Here is an 18,273-nt window from a genome sequence, read left to right as displayed (position 1 = left end):
TCAACACATGTAAATGTTGACATAAGTGTGGCACTTCATTGGTGTCCATGTCGACACATGAGAATGAATATGAAAACATTGAAAAAGTGAAAAATAAATCTTGTCAACCTTTTTCATTGTCGACCATAGCCATGTCAGTGTTTTGCATGTGCCATTTAATCGTGGGGATGCCGTGAATGGGGGTGGGAGGGAGGGAGGTGCATACCCAACATGACCCTCTCCAGGAGGGACACATTGCTCTGTTTCTGGACTTCTTAATTTATGGATTACCATCACCTGTGCTTAAACACCTTTCTTATCAATTACCCTGTTTAAAATGACAGGTGATGACAATCATAAATTAAGATGGAAGTCCACAAACAGAGCATTCTGTCCCTCCTGGAGAGGGTCATGTTGGGAGGTATGGAGGTGTGGGGCGCTCACCTGGTGTGTCTGGTGAGTAGCTGTGTCTTTGCTGTGTAACATGGAGAGGCAGAGGGTGTCTGGCACTGTCTGTGGGCTCACTGGGCTGGTTCTCGGTCATGTGAGTCAGTCATGTGAGTCAGAGGCTCCACCAAGCGTTATAGCTCCAGACACACTTTGAGTGACAGATGTAGCCAAATATATAAGAGATGTATGTTCTTATTTGTTCAGATCACTGTTTAAAAAATAAAAAAAATAGTAAAAAATGATTGTAAAACAAATTATTCTTCTTTATTATCAAATTACCCCTTCTTTCAAAGTGAACCGTGTAAAAAAGAACCGGATCTTTTCCGGGACTGGCCTACTGGATCCCAGCTCTCGTTAGTGACCCATTTTGCCCATCTCTAGCCGCCTGCCCGCTGCCTCCTCCTCGCATCCTCCCCGCCTCCTGACGGCCTCCTTCCCGCCCCCTTCACACAACAGAAAATGCAGGGACTAGCCCCGTGTGAAAGGGGCCAACCTGGGAATGTCACTGCATCATCCAGGGACAATATTCCCGGGAATGTCCCTGCATTTTCTGGTGTGAAAGGGGTATCAGCTGTTCCTTAGCAGTCACCGCCAATGTGCTCCACTGTAAAGTGAAATCCTGTGGAACATTGACTGTGAGCCACCCACATCTGCTGCCCCTGCCCAGTCTGACATCACGCATGTGTGTTTTTTTGGGAGTGGGCCCCCCCCCAAAACCTTCATTGCCCTTGAGCTCCCACCAGCCTTAATGCGGCCCCGGCAGTTTGCTACAACTTGCCAGGTGAGGCCCCATTCACACCTACGTGCAAGGCCCTCTGTCTGCTTCAAGTTGTAAATAGCGTTCAAGGGAACTAAAATGTCTGAAGTCAATATCTGTGCAAATGAAATGCAACGCCAACACAAACAATGTGGCAAACCAGCCGCAATGGGGACAAGATTCAGCGGATGAAAACTCGCCAGCTGTAGATTCCAACCAATCACTGTTAAACTTATGAAAATTAGCCAATGAAGTAGCCGCAACTTAATAATTATCAGGGGCCAATGGAGTCACCTAAAAATGTTTAGTGGAATCAGTTCCCATCTACTCATATACTGATATACATTTACATTGTATTTATAACTGAGACTATTACATTATTATTATACATTTTTATTTCTATTGCGCCATAAGGGTAGACTTTTACGGAAAGCTGGAAGTCTCTCTGACATCATTTGACCTGACCATTACCAGAGGGTTATTATTAAGCTCCGCCCTCATTGGAAATTTAACCAGGTTTCAGGTATATATAACCCTACCAATTTCACAATGGAAATCTGCTTCCAGCCAGCAGGAAGGGTAATGAGATGGCTGAGGAAATAATTCCATTCCTTCCAAGCTGAGGGTAATTAGCAGCGAGAGACTGCCGGTTACTTCTGGTGTCTTAGGAGAGAAGATTGGAATTTTTAAAACTTTTCCATGGAATATCCGTCCCATTCCACATGTGAGCGATGAATTTCGCACGTTACCCTGATGGAAGATGTCCTTAAACTGTCCGTGCGGAATTCCTCCTCTTGTTTTTTTTTTTTTTTTATTTGGCCGGGTGTTCTCTGCAGACAGCGGTCACTTGCCGACATACTATATAAAACTAGCTAAGCCCGCTCGAAGCAAAAGCTTTGAAAGCTAGTCTGCTACCTTGTGATTGCATCTGTGTTTCTGTATGTGTGAAAGAGAAAGAGATGTAGTTTCACTCGCTGCCAGCAGATGGCGGTGTTTTGGTTACACACGGACACTAGATATATTTATAAATACAGTGTGTGTGTGTGTGTATATATATATACTGTATATATATATATATATCACACAGAACACGTGACCCTTAAAATGCGCCACGTGACCCTTAAAATTTATACGATCTGCAAATTAAAAGGATTCCATTATGAAAAATATCATGAAACACAGAGAGGATCTGTAGTGCGTTATTTAATTAATACAAATTCCACAATAAAAAGTTGTTTGATGGGGTATACCCACAGTGTAGGGTGTACTCCGTTTACCAGAGACCAAATTATACCCCTTTCACACCAGAAATGCAGGGACAAACCCGGGAATTACATTCCCGGGACAAGCAGGGACATTCCCGGGTTGGGACACTTTCACACCAGAAATGTCCCTGCATTTTGTGGTGTGTAAAGGGGGCGGGAAGGAGGCCGGCAGAAGGTGGGGAGGAGGCGGGCAGTCGGCGGGATGGCGGCAGAGGTGGGGAGAATACTCACCCCGGTTGCTGGTCCCCTGTACAGGCCAGTGATCCACACAGGCGGCGGCACAAATGACGGGACAGGCGGCGGATGAAGATGACGCAGCTCTCCGGCGTCCTCACTGCCGCCGGAGAGCTGCATCATCATCATCATCCACCGCCTGTCATTTGCGGCCGCCGCCTGCGTGGATTCCCGGCCGGACAGCACACGAGGACCGGCAACCCGGGTAAGTATACCCTACCCCATTCACACCAGCCAGGTCCCCGGGTTGAACCCGAAAACAACCCTGCTACCAAGCAGGGTTGGATTGCCGGCAAATTAGCCCGATAATTTGTCCCGGGTACCTTTCACACCAGCGGTAGTACCGGGTTGTTCCCGGACTCAACCCGGGAATTTAGGCTGGTGTGAAAGGGCTATTACTGACAGGGATGCAGTATAAATCCCGGCGGTCGGGATCCCGGTGTTCAAAATCCCGACGCCGGAATCCCGAACGCCAAAATCCCGACACTTTCCCCCCCCAGTGGGTATCCACGACACCCTCGGAGGGAGAATAAATTAGTGTTCTGAGCGTATCGAGGCACCAGGCCCGCTGCGTGTCGAGCGCAGCGAGCCCGCAAGGGGGGGCGATCCACGTCCCCCCCTTGTCGGGATTTCGGCGTTCGGGATTCCGGCGTCGGGATTTTGAACGCCGGGATCCCGACCGCCGGCTTTTCATGCTGAATCCTACTGACAGGAAGGTAGAGTCAGAGATACCACAGTTAGAAACTCCGCACAGGTAACTGCTCCGATGGCGTGAGAAGCTTAACCATCGGTCAGCAGATGTCTGTGGATCTAGACCTGACGCGTTTCTCCTCGTCCAGAATTTTGACACATTTCCAGATAACAGAGCCTGATTCTGAGTCCCAGGTAACGCGTGCTGTGACTGAATGCCCACAGAATGGGAACGTGACTACGCGCCCATATTCTGAGTCCTTAGAGAATGCGCCAACCCACTGCTGTGTCTGCAAATATATATGGCAAATATACCTACCCCATACTAGTTCTGTCTGAATCCGACATCCGCCATGCACCAGCACTATTCAGAATAGAACACCTATCTGCCTTTGCATTTCCACAGCCATATTGTCGCCCATTAACACTAATTAAGAGCATAGCGAGAAACGCTTGGGATGAGAACGGCAAAAGTGCAATTATTAGATCCTATGGCTGGAACTTGGCACCGGTGCGAAATGTCCCGTTCTGCCCTGAAAGGCGCCTGCAGCTTTGCTCATTGTTAACCTCATGCAGCTGAGCAATGACTCACGCTGGGATTAGTGTTTTGTGCCCATGCCATCTCTCGGCCTACTGCCAACATGGTGCGTGCCCAGCAAGAGGATTGCATTACTCGAACTCATAAAATATTAGAGCGACAGGTTTCATTTGGTTAACCAGCAAGATACTTGGGGATCCTTAATCACGCTAAATCATTAATGTGCAGCAACTGTGTGTATAGCAGGTGTATTGCGGTGTCATCTAGAAGTGGTACTGACTCCCGGTGCCCAATGGAACCGCACAATTGTCATTGATTACTCATGTCTGATTCACGCAGACACAGCTGTCTCATCACAGAGACGGTAACAAATGGGGCATAGAAATGGGGACAGGTCACAGGAAATGTCAGCAACCTTATGTCAGGTCACGAATTACTCTGTACCAACATATCAAAGATACTTGTTGTTTGTTTGTTCACTAATTGCTTTGATGTTTTATTATACAATTCGTAACAATTGCAAAACACTGCCGAGTAAGCTGGCCCTGTATAAATATATAATAGTCATAGTAATAATATTAATAATAAGCAGCAATTAAGGAAACGATCTACAAGAATAAAACCTTTTTAAAGTAGGTCATATCTGTACTTGCCTATATATAACGCTTCTCCATACCCAGGAGAAGCCCGGAGTAGAGACGCATTTAGGCCCAGATGTACTAAGCTTCAAAAAGTGATAAAATGGAGAGTGATAAACAACCAGCCAATCAGCTCGTACCTGCCATGTCACAGGCTGGGTTTCAAAAATGACAGATAGGAGCTGGTTGTTTATCACTCTTCATTTCATCACTATTGAACATTGATACATCTGGCCCTTAGACCCTGGGGGGGGGGGGGGGGGGGTGGACTGCACATCGCTAGGTCCCGCATCCAAACGCAATGATTTGCAGGTCAACAAAAAATATGAAGTCTCGTGCAACTTTGGGGAGGGTGGGCAAGTAAAATACAAATCATTGTTATCCAACAAATGTAACCTTTTCTTACAGCAGAACAAAGAGGTAGCGCTGAGCCAGGTATAAAGTTTAGATATTTTTATTTTCTAATAAAATATATATATGTACTGTGTACTAATTCCACACAATAAACATACAATAAGACATTTAAATTCAATTCAATACAGGTACCGGCCAGTACCACACAGATTAAAAGTGTGGAATTAGTACACAGTACATATATATATTTTATTAGAAAATAAAAATATCTAAACTTTATACCTGGCTCAGCGCTACCTCTAAATTCTTTGTTCTTGTGTTTAAGGGGTGAAGTACCCCCTTACTAGAGACAGCTGCAGAACCAGGGGGGCTATAATATAGATCTGCGCTCTGACATACCCTTTTCTCTTTTTCTTACAGCATGTCATCTAGTGGAACTGGATCAAAACTTTATTATAACATTTCTGAGACCCCAAAATATCATGTAATCTCAATACCATTTACCCCGCACAGCTGGTTCCCCCGACCTGCTCTACCAATAAAATGGTGAGAGAATTGCTAAATAACATTCATTTTTCTTACAGCCCCTACCAGCTCCGGTCCTTAACCAGCTGCCCTTGTGGTTGACCTGGGACAGTCATGTGACTGTGAGACACACTGATTAGGTGCTTGTTACTGTGCATCATTGGCCCTTATTCTGGTTCACTCACAAAGCAAATTCCTTCCCAAATGGACAAAACCATGTGCACTGCAGGGGGGCCGGTGTAACATGTGGAGAGAGAGTTAGATTTGGGTGGGGTTTTACTGCAAAGTGAGATCTATATTGCAGTGTAGAAATAAAGCATCAGTATTTTCCCTGCACAGAAACAAAATAACTTACCCAAATCTATCTCTCTGTGCACATGTTACATCTGCCCCCCTGCAGTGCACATGGTTTTGTCCATTTGAGAAGGAATTTGCATTGGTAAGTGAACCAGAATAAGGGCCCCTGTGTAGAGACACTTGTGCATTGCGGAATGCTGTGGACGGCTGGAATTAGTGTGTCCAATTCAACAGCAGATTTAGTACACCGGCTAATCCTATGTGGCCTTCCAGACGAGTTTCTTCACAAATATTTGAGTTGCACGCAGCCAGGCACAGAAATAGTACTAAGCTCACACCTTCCCATAAAACAATTACAGCTAATGATGCAAATTATATGCATGCATAAATGAAATATCAGCTGGGTGTGCAGTTTAATCTAACATAAGAGAATAGGATAGGGAGTGTTGTACAGTCCCACCCTGTCTAACGTAGAATTAGTCAACTCCTGACACCCTGAGTTGTCTAAATGGAGAAATTACACGTGTAAGTATTATTTTGTATCATTGCAAAATGATTAGCGCGAGTGAAGACATCCCTATACAATATTCACGCAGCATAATCAATCACAAGGAGCGACATCCCTGAAGAACAAAATGGCTGCCTACACACTGAGGCATGGTATAGTTGGTGATGAATTTCAGCTGCTGCGGTGCCCCTTAAGACAGAAAATTCTGATCACACCACGCACCTCAGTATGACCATGTGTCCACCGTCTCACACCTGATGCTGGGACAGTATGACCGATGTGAGGGGCAGGATAACGGCCTTGAGGGAAGCAGCGGTCTACCTGCTCCGGCCTGGTGGGACATTAGAATATACTGTATATAGAATATATACACATATGACAATTCTTATTACCTTCATTATTTAGCCACCTCAGTACTCTCAACCATATTCACGGACATCAAAACTAAAATCCAATGAAGTGACCCATATTTTCTGGCTGTCATTCCTGGTTGTCTTCGGATCAGCACTGAATAAGAATGCAAGATTTAGAGCTACATAGGTAACCACGCATGAAGAGTTCCTGCACTTGGTGGTAAGACGCTTGAAGCCCTCCCCAAAATCAAGTTTAGACAGGAGTGAGTCCGTGAGCTAATGGAATGTGTCACTAGGTACCACTGCCCGGCCGTTTAACCTTGCTGCTGGTAGGTTCCAGATCACACACAGCGCACACAACGTAGATAAACATGTAGCTACTGTATAACAGCAACATCTCCTCCTCATGTGTCAGCTGCAGGTACCAGGTGTTCTCATGTGTCAGCTGCAGGTACCAGGTGTTCTCATGTGTCAGCTGCAGGTACCAGGTGTTCTCATGTGTCAGCTGCAGGTGCCAGGTGTTCTCTTGTGTCAGCTGCAGGTACCAGGTGTCATGTGTCAGCTGCAGGTACCAGGTGTTCTCTTGTGTCAGCTGCAGGTACCAGGTGTCATGTGTCAGCTGCAGGTACCAGGTGTTCTCATGTGTCAGCTGCAGGTACCAGGTGTTCTCATGTGTCAGCTGCAGGTACCAGATGTTCAACGTATTCACCTCCATCATCCTCTGCTACTAAAGGTCCCCATGCTCTATGCAATTTGGGGCTGATTTCACACGATTCCAGCAGATCAGGCTGTGAAATCGGCCCAATTAGCATGTGTGTGACATCCCATCCAATGTGCGGCCCCGTGTGCATCTGACCGGAGAGCAAAATGCTGCACGTAAGACCTCTGGTTCCGACCCCCTCCCTGCAGTGGCAGGGAACGGGGATCGCATGTGATACATCACATGCAGAAGTACCGAATGCAATGTATTGCATGCGATCCTGCCACCAGGAAAGGTCCAAGGCAGCTCAAGGGGGACTGGCTGTGACTTCTCCGATGCATAGTGGCTGGGGGCCAAGAACTACTGTGGTCAGCACGGATAGTGTAGTGGTTAGCATTACTGCCTCATAGCACTGAGGTAATGGGTTCAATTCCCACCATGGCCCTAACTGTGCAGAGTTTGTATATTCTACCCGTACTGGAGTGGGTTTCCTCTAGGTACTCAAGTTTCCTCCCACATTCCAAAAATATACTGGTAGGCTAATTGGCTCCCCAAATGAATGTGTGCATGACATGTGGTAGGGAATATAGATTGTAAGCTCCTCTGGTGCAGGGACTGATGTGAGTGTTCAAATACTCCTTGTACAGCGCTGCGGAATATGTGTGCGCTATATACATAACTGGTAATACATAATAATAATAAATACTCCACACTTGTTTCTATGCCAGTAGTTTCCTGTGTTTGGGAAAATCAGGCAGCTTAGGGGCGGGATGCACTAACACTAACGTGAAAATGTGGTAAGACCCCGTTATCGAGGTTTTTACTGTATTTCCATATTCGCTAACCCCCCTTCGCCGGGCAGCACTGCGGAGGGTATCGCCAGCAAGCCTATGGGCTTCTCTCCACAGCGCTGTGTGAGGGATCCAGTATGCCCCGCAAGCGGGCAGTCACTCTGCGCATGTGCCAGGACTTATCGCAAGAGCTGTCCATTGCGTTACTAGATGCACTTGTGATTAGTAAAAATGCGAAGCTGGCAAAGGAGGTGACGCGCGGCTGATGTTAGAACATCCCACCCTAGGTCTGATACCTGCCTTGCATTCTTCCATAAGTTTTATACCCACTCGCATTGTTGCAGTCAGCGTTATATCTTACTTATACACTGCTGTCCCCTTTTCCCAGTGAACGTATGGTGGGAGCAGTGAAGGTACGGTGGGAGCAGTGAAGGTACGGTGGGAGCAGTGAAGGTACGGTGGGAGCAGTGAAGGGACGGTGGGAGCAGTGAAGGGACGGTGGGAGCAGTGAAGGGACGGTGAGAGCAGTAAAGGTACGGTGGGAGCAGTGAAGGTACGGTGGGAGCAGTGAAGGTACGGTGGGAGCAGTGAAGGTACGGTGGGAGCAGTGAACGTATGGTGGGAGCAGTGAACGTATGGTGGGAGCAGTGAACGTATGGTGGGAGCAGTGAAGGTAGGGTGGGAGCTGTGAAGGTACGGTGGGAGCAGTGAAGGTACGGTGGGAGCAGTGAAGGTAAGGTGGGAGCAGTGAAGGTACGGTGGGAGCAGTGAAGGTACGGTGGGAGCAGTGAAGGTACGGTGGGAGCAGTGTAGGTACGGTGGGAGCAGTGAAGGAACGGTGGGAGCAGTGAAGGTACGGTGGAAGCTGTGAAGGTGTGGTGGGAGCAGTGAAGGTATGGTGGGAGCAGTGAAGGTGTGATGGGAGCAGTGAAGGTACGGTGGGAGCAGTGAAGGTACGGTGGGAGCAGTGAACATATGGTGGGAGCAGTGAAGGTGTGGTGGGAGCAGTGAAGGTGTGGTGGGAGCAGTGAAGGTATGGTGGGAGCAGTGAAAGTAAGGTGGAAGCAGTGAAGGTATGGTGGGAGCAGTGAAGGTACGTTGGGAGCAGTGAAGGTACGGTCGGAGCAGTAAAGGTGTAGTGGGAGCAGTGAAGGTGTGGTAGGAGCAGTGAATGTGTGGTGGGAGCAGTGAAGGTATGGTGAGAGCAGTGAAGGTATGGTGGGAGCAGTGTGGGAACAGTGAAGGTGTGGTGGGAGCAATGAAGTTGTGGTGGGAGCAGTAAAGGTACGTTGGGAGCAGTAAATGTACAGTGGGAGCAGTGAAGGTACGGTGGGAGCAGTGAAGGTACGGTGGGAGCAGTGAAGGTACGGTGGGAGCAGTGAAGGTACGGTGGGAGCAGTGAACGTATGGTGGGAGCAGTGAAGGGATGGTGGGAGCAGTGAAGGTGTGGTGGGAGCAGTGAAGGTGTGGTGGGAGCAGTGAAGGTGTGGTGGGAGCAGTGAAGGTATGGTGGGAGCAGTGAACGTAAGGTGGAAGCAGTGAAGGTACGGTGGAAGCAGTGAAGGTACGGTGGGAGCAGTGAAGGTTTGTTGGGAGCAGTGAAGGTACGGTCAGAGCAGTGAAGGTACGGTGGGAGCAGTGTAGGTACGGTGGGAGCAGTGTAGGTACGGTGGGAGCAGTGAAGGTACGGTGGGAGCAGTGTAGGTATGTTGGGAGTAGTGAAGGTACGGTCGGAGCAGTAAAGGTGTAGTGGGAGCAGTAAAGGTGTAGTGGGAGCAGTGAAGGTGTGGTAGGAGCAGTGAATGTGTGGTGGGAGCAGTGAAGGTATGGTGGGAGCAGTGAAGGTATGGTGGGAGCAGTGTGGGAACAGTGAAGGTGTGGTGGGAGCAATGAAGTTGTGGTGGGAGCAGTAAAGGTACGTTGGGAGCAGTAAATGTACGGTGGGAGCAGTGAAGGTACGGTGGGAGCAGTGAAGGTACGGTGGGAGCAGTGAACGTATGGTGGGAGCAGTGAAGGGATGGTGGGAGCAGTGAAGGTGTGGTGGGAGCAGTGAAGGTGTGGTGGGAGCAGTGAAGGTACGGTGGAAGCAGTGAAGGAACGGTGGGAGCAGTGAAGGTGTGGTGGGAGCAGTGAAGGTGTGGTGGGAGCAGTGAAGGTACGGTGGAAGCAGTGAAGGTACGGTGGGAGCAGTGAAGGTTTGTTGGGAGCAGTGAAGGTACGGTCAGAGCAGTGAACGTAAGGTGGAAGCAGTGAAGGTACGGTGGAAGCAGTGAAGGTACGGTGGGAGCAGTGAAGGTTTGTTGGGAGCAGTGAAGGTACGGTCAGAGCAGTGAAGGTATGGTGGGAGCAGTGTAGGTACGGTGGGAGCAGTGTAGGTACGGTGGGAGCAGTGAAGGTACGGTGGGAGCAGTGTAGGTATGTTGGGAGTAGTGAAGGTGTGGTGGGAGCATTGAAGGTATGGTGGGAGCACTGAAGGTACGGTGGGAGCTGTGAAGGTATGGTGGGAGCAGTGAAGGTGTGGTGGGAGCAGTGAAGGTATGGTGGGAGCAGTGAAGGTAAGATGACAGGCTAATTCAGAAGTACAGGATCCGCCCATAAAATGGCTGCCGCCATGGTACTCAGATGAAAGGTGCTCTGTAAAGAAATATCCTATTGCATTCACTTCCCTCTCACATTATGGAGATATTTTTCCAACATTGGTGAGAGATAAATTGGAGAGAGATAAACTACCAACCAGTCAGCTCCTAACTGTCATTTTAAAAACAGCATGTAACATGGCAGTTAGCAGCTGATTTGGCGGGTACTTTATCTCTCTCCACGTTATATCTCACCAAGGCTTAGTACATCTCCCCAACCAATCAGCGCTGCCTGGAAAAAAAGTCACATGTGCATTTTGATCCCAAAATTTTTGCCCAGGATTCCGACGACGCTGGGCTTGACAAGGGACTAAGTAAAAAACGGACCCGTACAAGAGCCTGGAAGGGGTGTCCCGTATGGGGGATATCTTGTCCGGAGGGTCCCTGTGATAGGTTTCAGCAGGAACATGGGGAAGGGGAGATTACAGCCCCCTCCCCGGGCTGTATTCTCCCCCTTCTCCTCTCCCTGGTTACAGGTGTTAGGGCAGCCCCACTGGATGGGACACCCCCCTGGACTGGACACTACAATCTCCAGAATGACATATTGATGAATGGAGCCTGTCCGGTCCGGCGTTCTGTCCGGTCCGGTTTTTACCCATACCCGATTGACAACCCTAGTTTCAGGCTGTGTTAAAAAATGTCAGGAGCTGCTTGGTTGGTACCTTATATCTCTCCACTTTATCACTCGCCAAGGCTTAGTACATCTGGCCCAGTTCACCCCTTTGGGACAATGTCAGTTTGACGCTGAAGAATATATACATAACATAACTTCTATACATATGTTGGCGTAATGTGTATAGGCGCATATCCTACGGGTGGAATGACATGAAACGATGGCGTCTTTGCCGTATATACACATTGTAATTACAGCCAGGACTATTTCCACAGCATCTCCCATTTGCTAACAGTGACAATAATTGGATTGGATTGCTGAAGTGACGAGTGATATCATTACTCAGAGATAACCACTGATCTGTTTCCCATTAGGAGACATGGGAGGTCTGAGGAGACTTATCATATCCAAAAACAAACAAAAACAATCTAAAAATAATCTAACAATAATATAAATGAAATAAAAAAGAATGACAACACCAACATAAAACAAAAAAACATAAATCAGAAAATTTTATAAAGCCAAAGCTGGGCTCTGTGTCAGCCGATGGGTTAAATAATGATCTGGTTCAGTTTAGAAAAACGATCATAATATTAAAGCGCCGGTGGAAATAAAATGATAAGTGATGCACAGGATCCAGGCTGGCTGCACTCTGTACATCCGGTGCCCAGATATTATCATGCCCTCAATGTGCCTCAGTAACAGCAAAATACAGCAAATGATCTTTTCATAGCACCATCAAGAGATAACCCGCTTCCAGTGCAAGCTGTGACTGTCTCGCTGAGCCCGGCCACCTCGCTCATCAGCACTGAGCGGAACAATATCACCGGAACATACAGTGTATACACAGTGCCCGCGCCACCATCACCGCTGTGCATCTCCAGCTACCTGATCAACAGGTTTATGTGCTCAGTGTGCTGTCTGAGACAACGCTGCAAAGGTCATCCGAGTGAGCACAAACAATGCGTGTGTATATGTGTGTACACATACAGTATATAAGTGAGCACAAACTATGTGTGTATACATGATGTGTCTGTCTATCTATCATATTTGTCTATCTATCTCTTAGAGGGTACACACGGTGAGCTATGCACTATTTTTCTATTCGATTTTGCTTATAGAATACACTCCAGCTGTTGTTGAACTACACCTCCCAGCATGCCCTGTATCAGTTTTAGCATGGCCAAATAGTAAAACTGTAGCAGGGCATGCTGGGATGTGTAGTTCAACAACAACTGGAGTGTCAAGGTTAGCCATCACTGTACTATATACTCAAATCAAATCCATTTTGCATACCATTCAATTCAATCCCGATTCGATCCCAATTGAATCGGGATCGAATCGCAAGCAAAATCGCACTGTGTGTACCCCCTATCTATCTATCTATCTATCTATCTATCTTTCGATTTTATTTTGTATCTATCATTCTATCTGTCTATCTATCTATCTATCTATCTATCTATCTATCTATATCTGTCAGTCTATCTATCTATATATCTCTATCTGTCTATCTATCTATCTATCCATCTATTTCCTTGAAACATAATTCTTGCCAGCCTATGACAGTGGTGCCAACCTTAGCCTGTACCCCACATGTCTGTAAAATGGTGTTCTGGGACCCCCAAGTGTCAGTGTGCCATCGCTGTGTACCCCAAAGACTTCCTAATAGACTCTATTGATTATTTTAACAATCAGGACCACCCCATAACAGATTCATGGGGTAATAGGGCATCACGGACGGTGTAATGGTTAGCATTACTGCCTCACAGTGCTCAGGTCACGGGTTCAATACCCACCATGCTCCTAACTGTGCAGAGTTTGTATATTCTCCCCGTGTTTGCGTGGGTTTACTCCGGGTCCTCCGGTTTCCTCCCACAATCCAAAAATATACTGGTTGGTCAATTAGCTTCCAAATAAAAATAACAATTTAACCCTAGAATGTCTGTGTGCGCATGTACATGTGGTAGGGAATATAGATTGTAAGCTCCACTGCGGCAGGGAGAGATGTGAGTATTCATGTATTCTCTGTACAGCGCTGTGGAATATGTGTGCACTATATAAGAAACTGTTAATAAATAAATAAAAATAAATAACTGCCTCTTCACTATAACCTCTATTTATCTATCTATACCCACAATTAGAGTGCAAGCTCTGTGCGACAACTGCAATCTACACCGCTGATTTTCCAAAACTTGCCTCTATTTTCTTTCTTGAATTGGGGGGACACCGGTGAATATTTCCCTGCAGGCACTGCCATGTGCATCAATATACAGTTATATGAGTGATAGACCAGGAGTCTTACCATCTGCTGGCACGCTCTCTGTTCTCTCCTCTCCTGTGGTGTCTACATAAGAATCCTGCTGTTTGTGTTCTCAGGAGAGGTGACCAGATGCTGAATCCCCAGTGGGAAGACAGGAATGGAGCTGCATTGCTCTTGTCCTGAGCTTGCTGGGATCCTATATGTCTGACTGTGCCGCTCTCCCTCTCTCCAAGTGGCTTCAGTAAGCTGCAGAGAGCGTATTAAAGCCCAGGGTTACACCTCCTCCAAATCAGACCGAGCCAGAGAGAGCGAGAGAGAGAGAGGAGCTAGCAATGCTTTTGGAGAAAGGAGGAGGCTTATCCTGCTCAGCCACTTTTTAACCTCTGCTATTTGCATGCCAGGATTACAGGGGAAAATGCTCCTGGAAAGTCATTTGTGGAGAGAATTGGCCCCATCTCTTGTTGATTATTTTTTTTCCCCCTCAGTTGATTCCATGAGAAAAACAGCACATGAAGAATGTATCATTCGACGAGTCCCAAATCCCCTGCAAAATCATGATCCGGCTGGAGAAATTGGGACAACATTCCTGAGCCAGTGCTAATGGCAGCCTGGGCACTGGTTTCATTGTTAGATTCACCTATATGGAATTTGGTCCATTGTAAGGATACAAGACTATGGTTTATTGATCGGAACACCACGACTTTCCCGAGTTTAAAAGTCGGGGTGGAGGTTTCCATGTATGGAGTGAAATGCGTTGCATAAAGGTGCCCAGGGGCACTGGAATTCACTGCTTCCAGTTCACATGTAGTAGTATGGTGGGCAACAATATATGTTTTTAGAGGTGCCACATGTAGCTTTATGAGTTTATGGGGGAGATTCTTTTGAAAAGGTCACAATATTTTTTAGTTCCGGAACATTGATAGTTTCAATGTTTTTCTGATGTTTCTTCTTGTATGACGTAAACTAGGTCATACTCTTACTCAGCACATTTTATTAGGGTATGCACTGCTGGAGGGGTGTGTCGAATTACATGTTACGCCAGGCAGAGCCCCCTTATAAATGTTACACCAGGTAGAGCAACCTATACACGTTACGCCAGGATGAACCCCATTATACACGTTATGCCAGGTAGTGCCCCTTTTCATATGTGTTACATCAGGCAGATACCCTTTCTATACGTGTTACGCCAGGCGTAAGCCCCTTATACACATGTTGCGCCAGGCAGTGCTCCCTTATACACGTGTAACACCAGGCAGAGCCCCATTATACACATGTTCCGCCAGGCAGAGCTCCCTTATCAACACATTAAGCCAGGCAGAGCACCCTTATACACACGTTATGCCAGGAACAGCCCTCTTATACACACGTTCCGCCAGGCAGAGCACCCTTATACATGTGCCACCAGGCAGAGCCACTGATACACGTTATACCAGGTAGAGCCACCTATACATGTTATGCCAGGATGAGCCCCATTATACACGTTATGCCAGGCAGAGCCCCCTTATACATGTGTTACACCAGGCAGATACCCTTTATACACATGTTACACCAGGCAGAAGCCCCTTATACAAGTTACATCAGGTAGAGCCACCTATACATGTTACGCCAGGATGAGCCCCATTATACACGTTATGCCAGGCAGAGCCACCTTATGCATGTTTTATGCCACGCAGATTGTTTCGCCAGGCAGAAGCCCTTTATGCATATGTTGCGTCAGGCAGTGCCCCCTTATACACGTGTAACACCAGGCAGAGCCCCATTATACCCACATTCTGCCAGGCAGAAGGCCATTATACACACATTCCGCCAGGCAGAGCCCCCTTATACACACATTATGCCAGGAAGAGCCCCCTTATCCATGTGTAACGCAAGTGAGAGCTCTCTTATAAATGTGACACCAGTACACATTATACCAGGCAGTTATGCCAGGCAGATTCCCTGTTAAGCACGTAATGCCAGGCAGAGCCCCCGTTACACATGTTACGCCAGGCAGAACTCCTGTTACACACTTTATGCCAGCCAGAGCCTCATACACAAGTTATGCCAGGAAGAGCCCCTGTTACACACGTTGTGCCAGATTAAGAACCACATGGGCCTGGAGCTGAAATTCACAAAGGGCCTAACCCCCATACTGTCTAAAGGAAGATAGGACGCCAAAGGCACGTGGCGCGAAGAAGGGGTGTGGCATCACAAGTGGCGTAATCACACAATAATACTCCAGGTTCAAATTACACCAAAGTAGCACAAACTTTTCAACAGAATTTGCTGTGCAGCCCAGCACCATCAGAGGGGGACCACCCCATCTATTCATATGGGGGACCCGGCTCACCGAGAGCAGGCAGAGCTGCCTGCACAAATAGTCCCATGGATGGGCAAGGTAAGCTGGCACAGCATCAAAATGGGGGCGTGGCCTCGTGGGAAGATGATATTATTGGCCACACCCCCTTTCCAGATAGCCACACCCCTAATTTCCTGGTGTGTGCCTGTGTCCCTCTTCAAAGAGCCCAAAACTTGGGATATATATATATATATATATATATATATATATATATATATATATATATATATATAGACACACACACACCACCAGCACACACATATACACGCAATACACACACACCACCACATTTATAGAGTACACTCTACACTAGGGTTACCACCTCTGCCGGATTTCCGGGATTCTCCTGTTTTGGTGGCAATCCTCCAGGAGGCTTTTCCAGTCACCAGGATTCTCCCGGAATCCGGGTGACTGGAAAAGCCTGGAAAGCCTCGCACCCTCTCCCGCTGCCTGCGGCTGCATGCTGATTGCAGCCTTAGCTGGTGCACTCACTGCTGCTAGGGTCCGGAATGGGGTGCGTCACGTGTCTGCCGTGCGCGCTCTGCCTCCGCCTTCTCCTACACGCACCAGCTGCATCATCAATGCATCAACTCACTCATTATGTCTAGGAGTGGGCGGCGCAGTGTGACAGGTGGGGCGGGGATACGTGGCCACGTAGGTGACACACGGGAGCAAGCAGGAGGCACGGCCGGTCACACTCTCAGGTAACCACCACCCAGGGTTGCCGACCCTCCCGGAATTTCTGGGAGTCTCCCGAAAATCGGGTCCCCCTCCCGGCCCCCCGGATTCAGGGGGGACCCCCGCTGGCCCCCCGGATCGGTCTCAGAGGAGAGGGCAGAGCTAAAATGACACAATTGCGTCATTTTAGCCCCGCCCCCTCCACGGAGATCCCTGAATTCGATGGTTTATCATCATGGGGGCGGGGCTTAGTGATATCACGCTTAAGCCCCGCCCCCTGTGCGGCTGCTGAAACTCTCCTCTCCGGGCTTCTCCCGGAGAGAACAATAAAGTCGGCAACCCTGCCACCACCTGTCTTGTGCACAAGTAAAACTGTTAATTGTATTTATGTGCCTATTATTACATTTATGAGTCCACGCCCATGGTTCACTATTAAGACACGCCCTTTTTTGAGATGCCACGCCCACTTCCCCGGGAGCACGCGCATAAGGGGGGGGGGGCTTCAGTTCAGGAATCTATGATGTGTGAGGTGGCAACCCTACTCTACACACATGCAGTACATATACATGCATCACATATAAACACACAGTACAGTACAGTACAGACTACACACACACCATTCATACAGTACAGGATATACACACACATCGAGTAGCCATTACAGAACTACTTACTGTACACACAGTACAAGGCCATGTGCAGCAGCAGCTCCCCTCGTGTGGTCCAGGGGCGGAGCTTGTAACTGAGTGGCAGGCTTAGGACCCCGGAGAAGGATAGAGCTAAAGGGAGGGGTGGCCTCCGCATTGCCTGCACGGATCTACAACTGATCTCAGGTGAGACTCAAGAGTAACATGGGGTTTGTATGTCACGGCTGTCGTGAGACTCGGAGTGCTGGAGGCATGGGAGAGAGTACAGCTGCTGGCAGTCTCTGGCAGGAAAAAGTTTTTTTCCTGTCAAAGCTGTCAGTCCCCTTGGGCCTATTATCAATGGGGAGCCTGGAGCTGCAGCTCCATCCACCTCATTGTTAATCCGGCCCTGAGCAGATTCCTGGGATCCCGCATACCTCCCAACTTCTGTCCTGATTAAATAGGGACATTGCGTATGCAAATGAGGGCGTGGCTTATGCTAATTAGTCACAACCTCATTTTCATAAGAGAATAGAAGCGTCTATTCTACTAGATTGGGGGGGTCTCCCAACTGCCACCCCCCGCAGCGGGACAATGCCTGCCGCGGGTGGGACAGCGGGACAGGACCCGAAAATCGGGACTGTCCCGCTGTAATCGTGACAGTTGGGAGGTATGATCCCGGGATTGGTCGCCCTGATGGAGAAAAAAAAAAAACACTGTCCCCACCCCCCCCAAACTGCCCACCCCATACATCAATGAAAGGCAGACTAATTCCCAAACCACTATACCCCTGCCCTGCACTGTCACTTACATGGTGGTGGTGACAGGCAGTAGCAGGACCATCTCCAGGGAGCGTGCAGCTGCGACGAGCTGCACAGCGGGACGGCGGCTGCGATGAGCTGCACAGCGGTACGGCGGCTGGGACGAGCTGCACAGCGGGCAGGTGTGTGGCCAGGTGATCTAGTACAGAACAGTGTGCTATAGCGGCATGACGGCGGCCGGGCTGTGCAGCGTGGTGTGATGTCAGGGGTCACGCTGCACAG

The 18,273-nt window shown here is 48.3% G+C and overlaps 1 protein-coding gene across 2 annotated transcripts in view; it reads right to left on the bottom strand.

Moving 5' to 3' along the window:
- The window catches only part of PRRT3 (proline rich transmembrane protein 3), a 71,809-nt gene extending 54,510 nt beyond the window's left edge, over positions 1-17,299 (bottom strand). The window contains exon 1 of one of the 2 annotated variants that reach the window (XM_083155915.1): positions 17,279-17,299. The gene's annotated coding sequence lies outside the window, so the exon portion shown is untranslated. Of the gene's footprint in view, positions 1-13,630; positions 13,835-17,278 lie in introns of those variants that run through there. The other variant, XM_083155913.1, reaches the window with a different exon arrangement.
- Between the last annotated feature and the right edge of the window lie 974 nt (positions 17,300-18,273).

Source organism: Crinia signifera, chromosome 8, assembly GCF_055691185.1.
Source record: "Crinia signifera chromosome 8, ASM5569118v1, whole genome shotgun sequence".
Taxonomy (NCBI): domain Eukaryota; kingdom Metazoa; phylum Chordata; class Amphibia; order Anura; family Myobatrachidae; genus Crinia; species Crinia signifera.
Note: the sequence above shows the minus strand (reverse complement) of the source record. Positions and strands in the feature narration are given on the sequence as shown.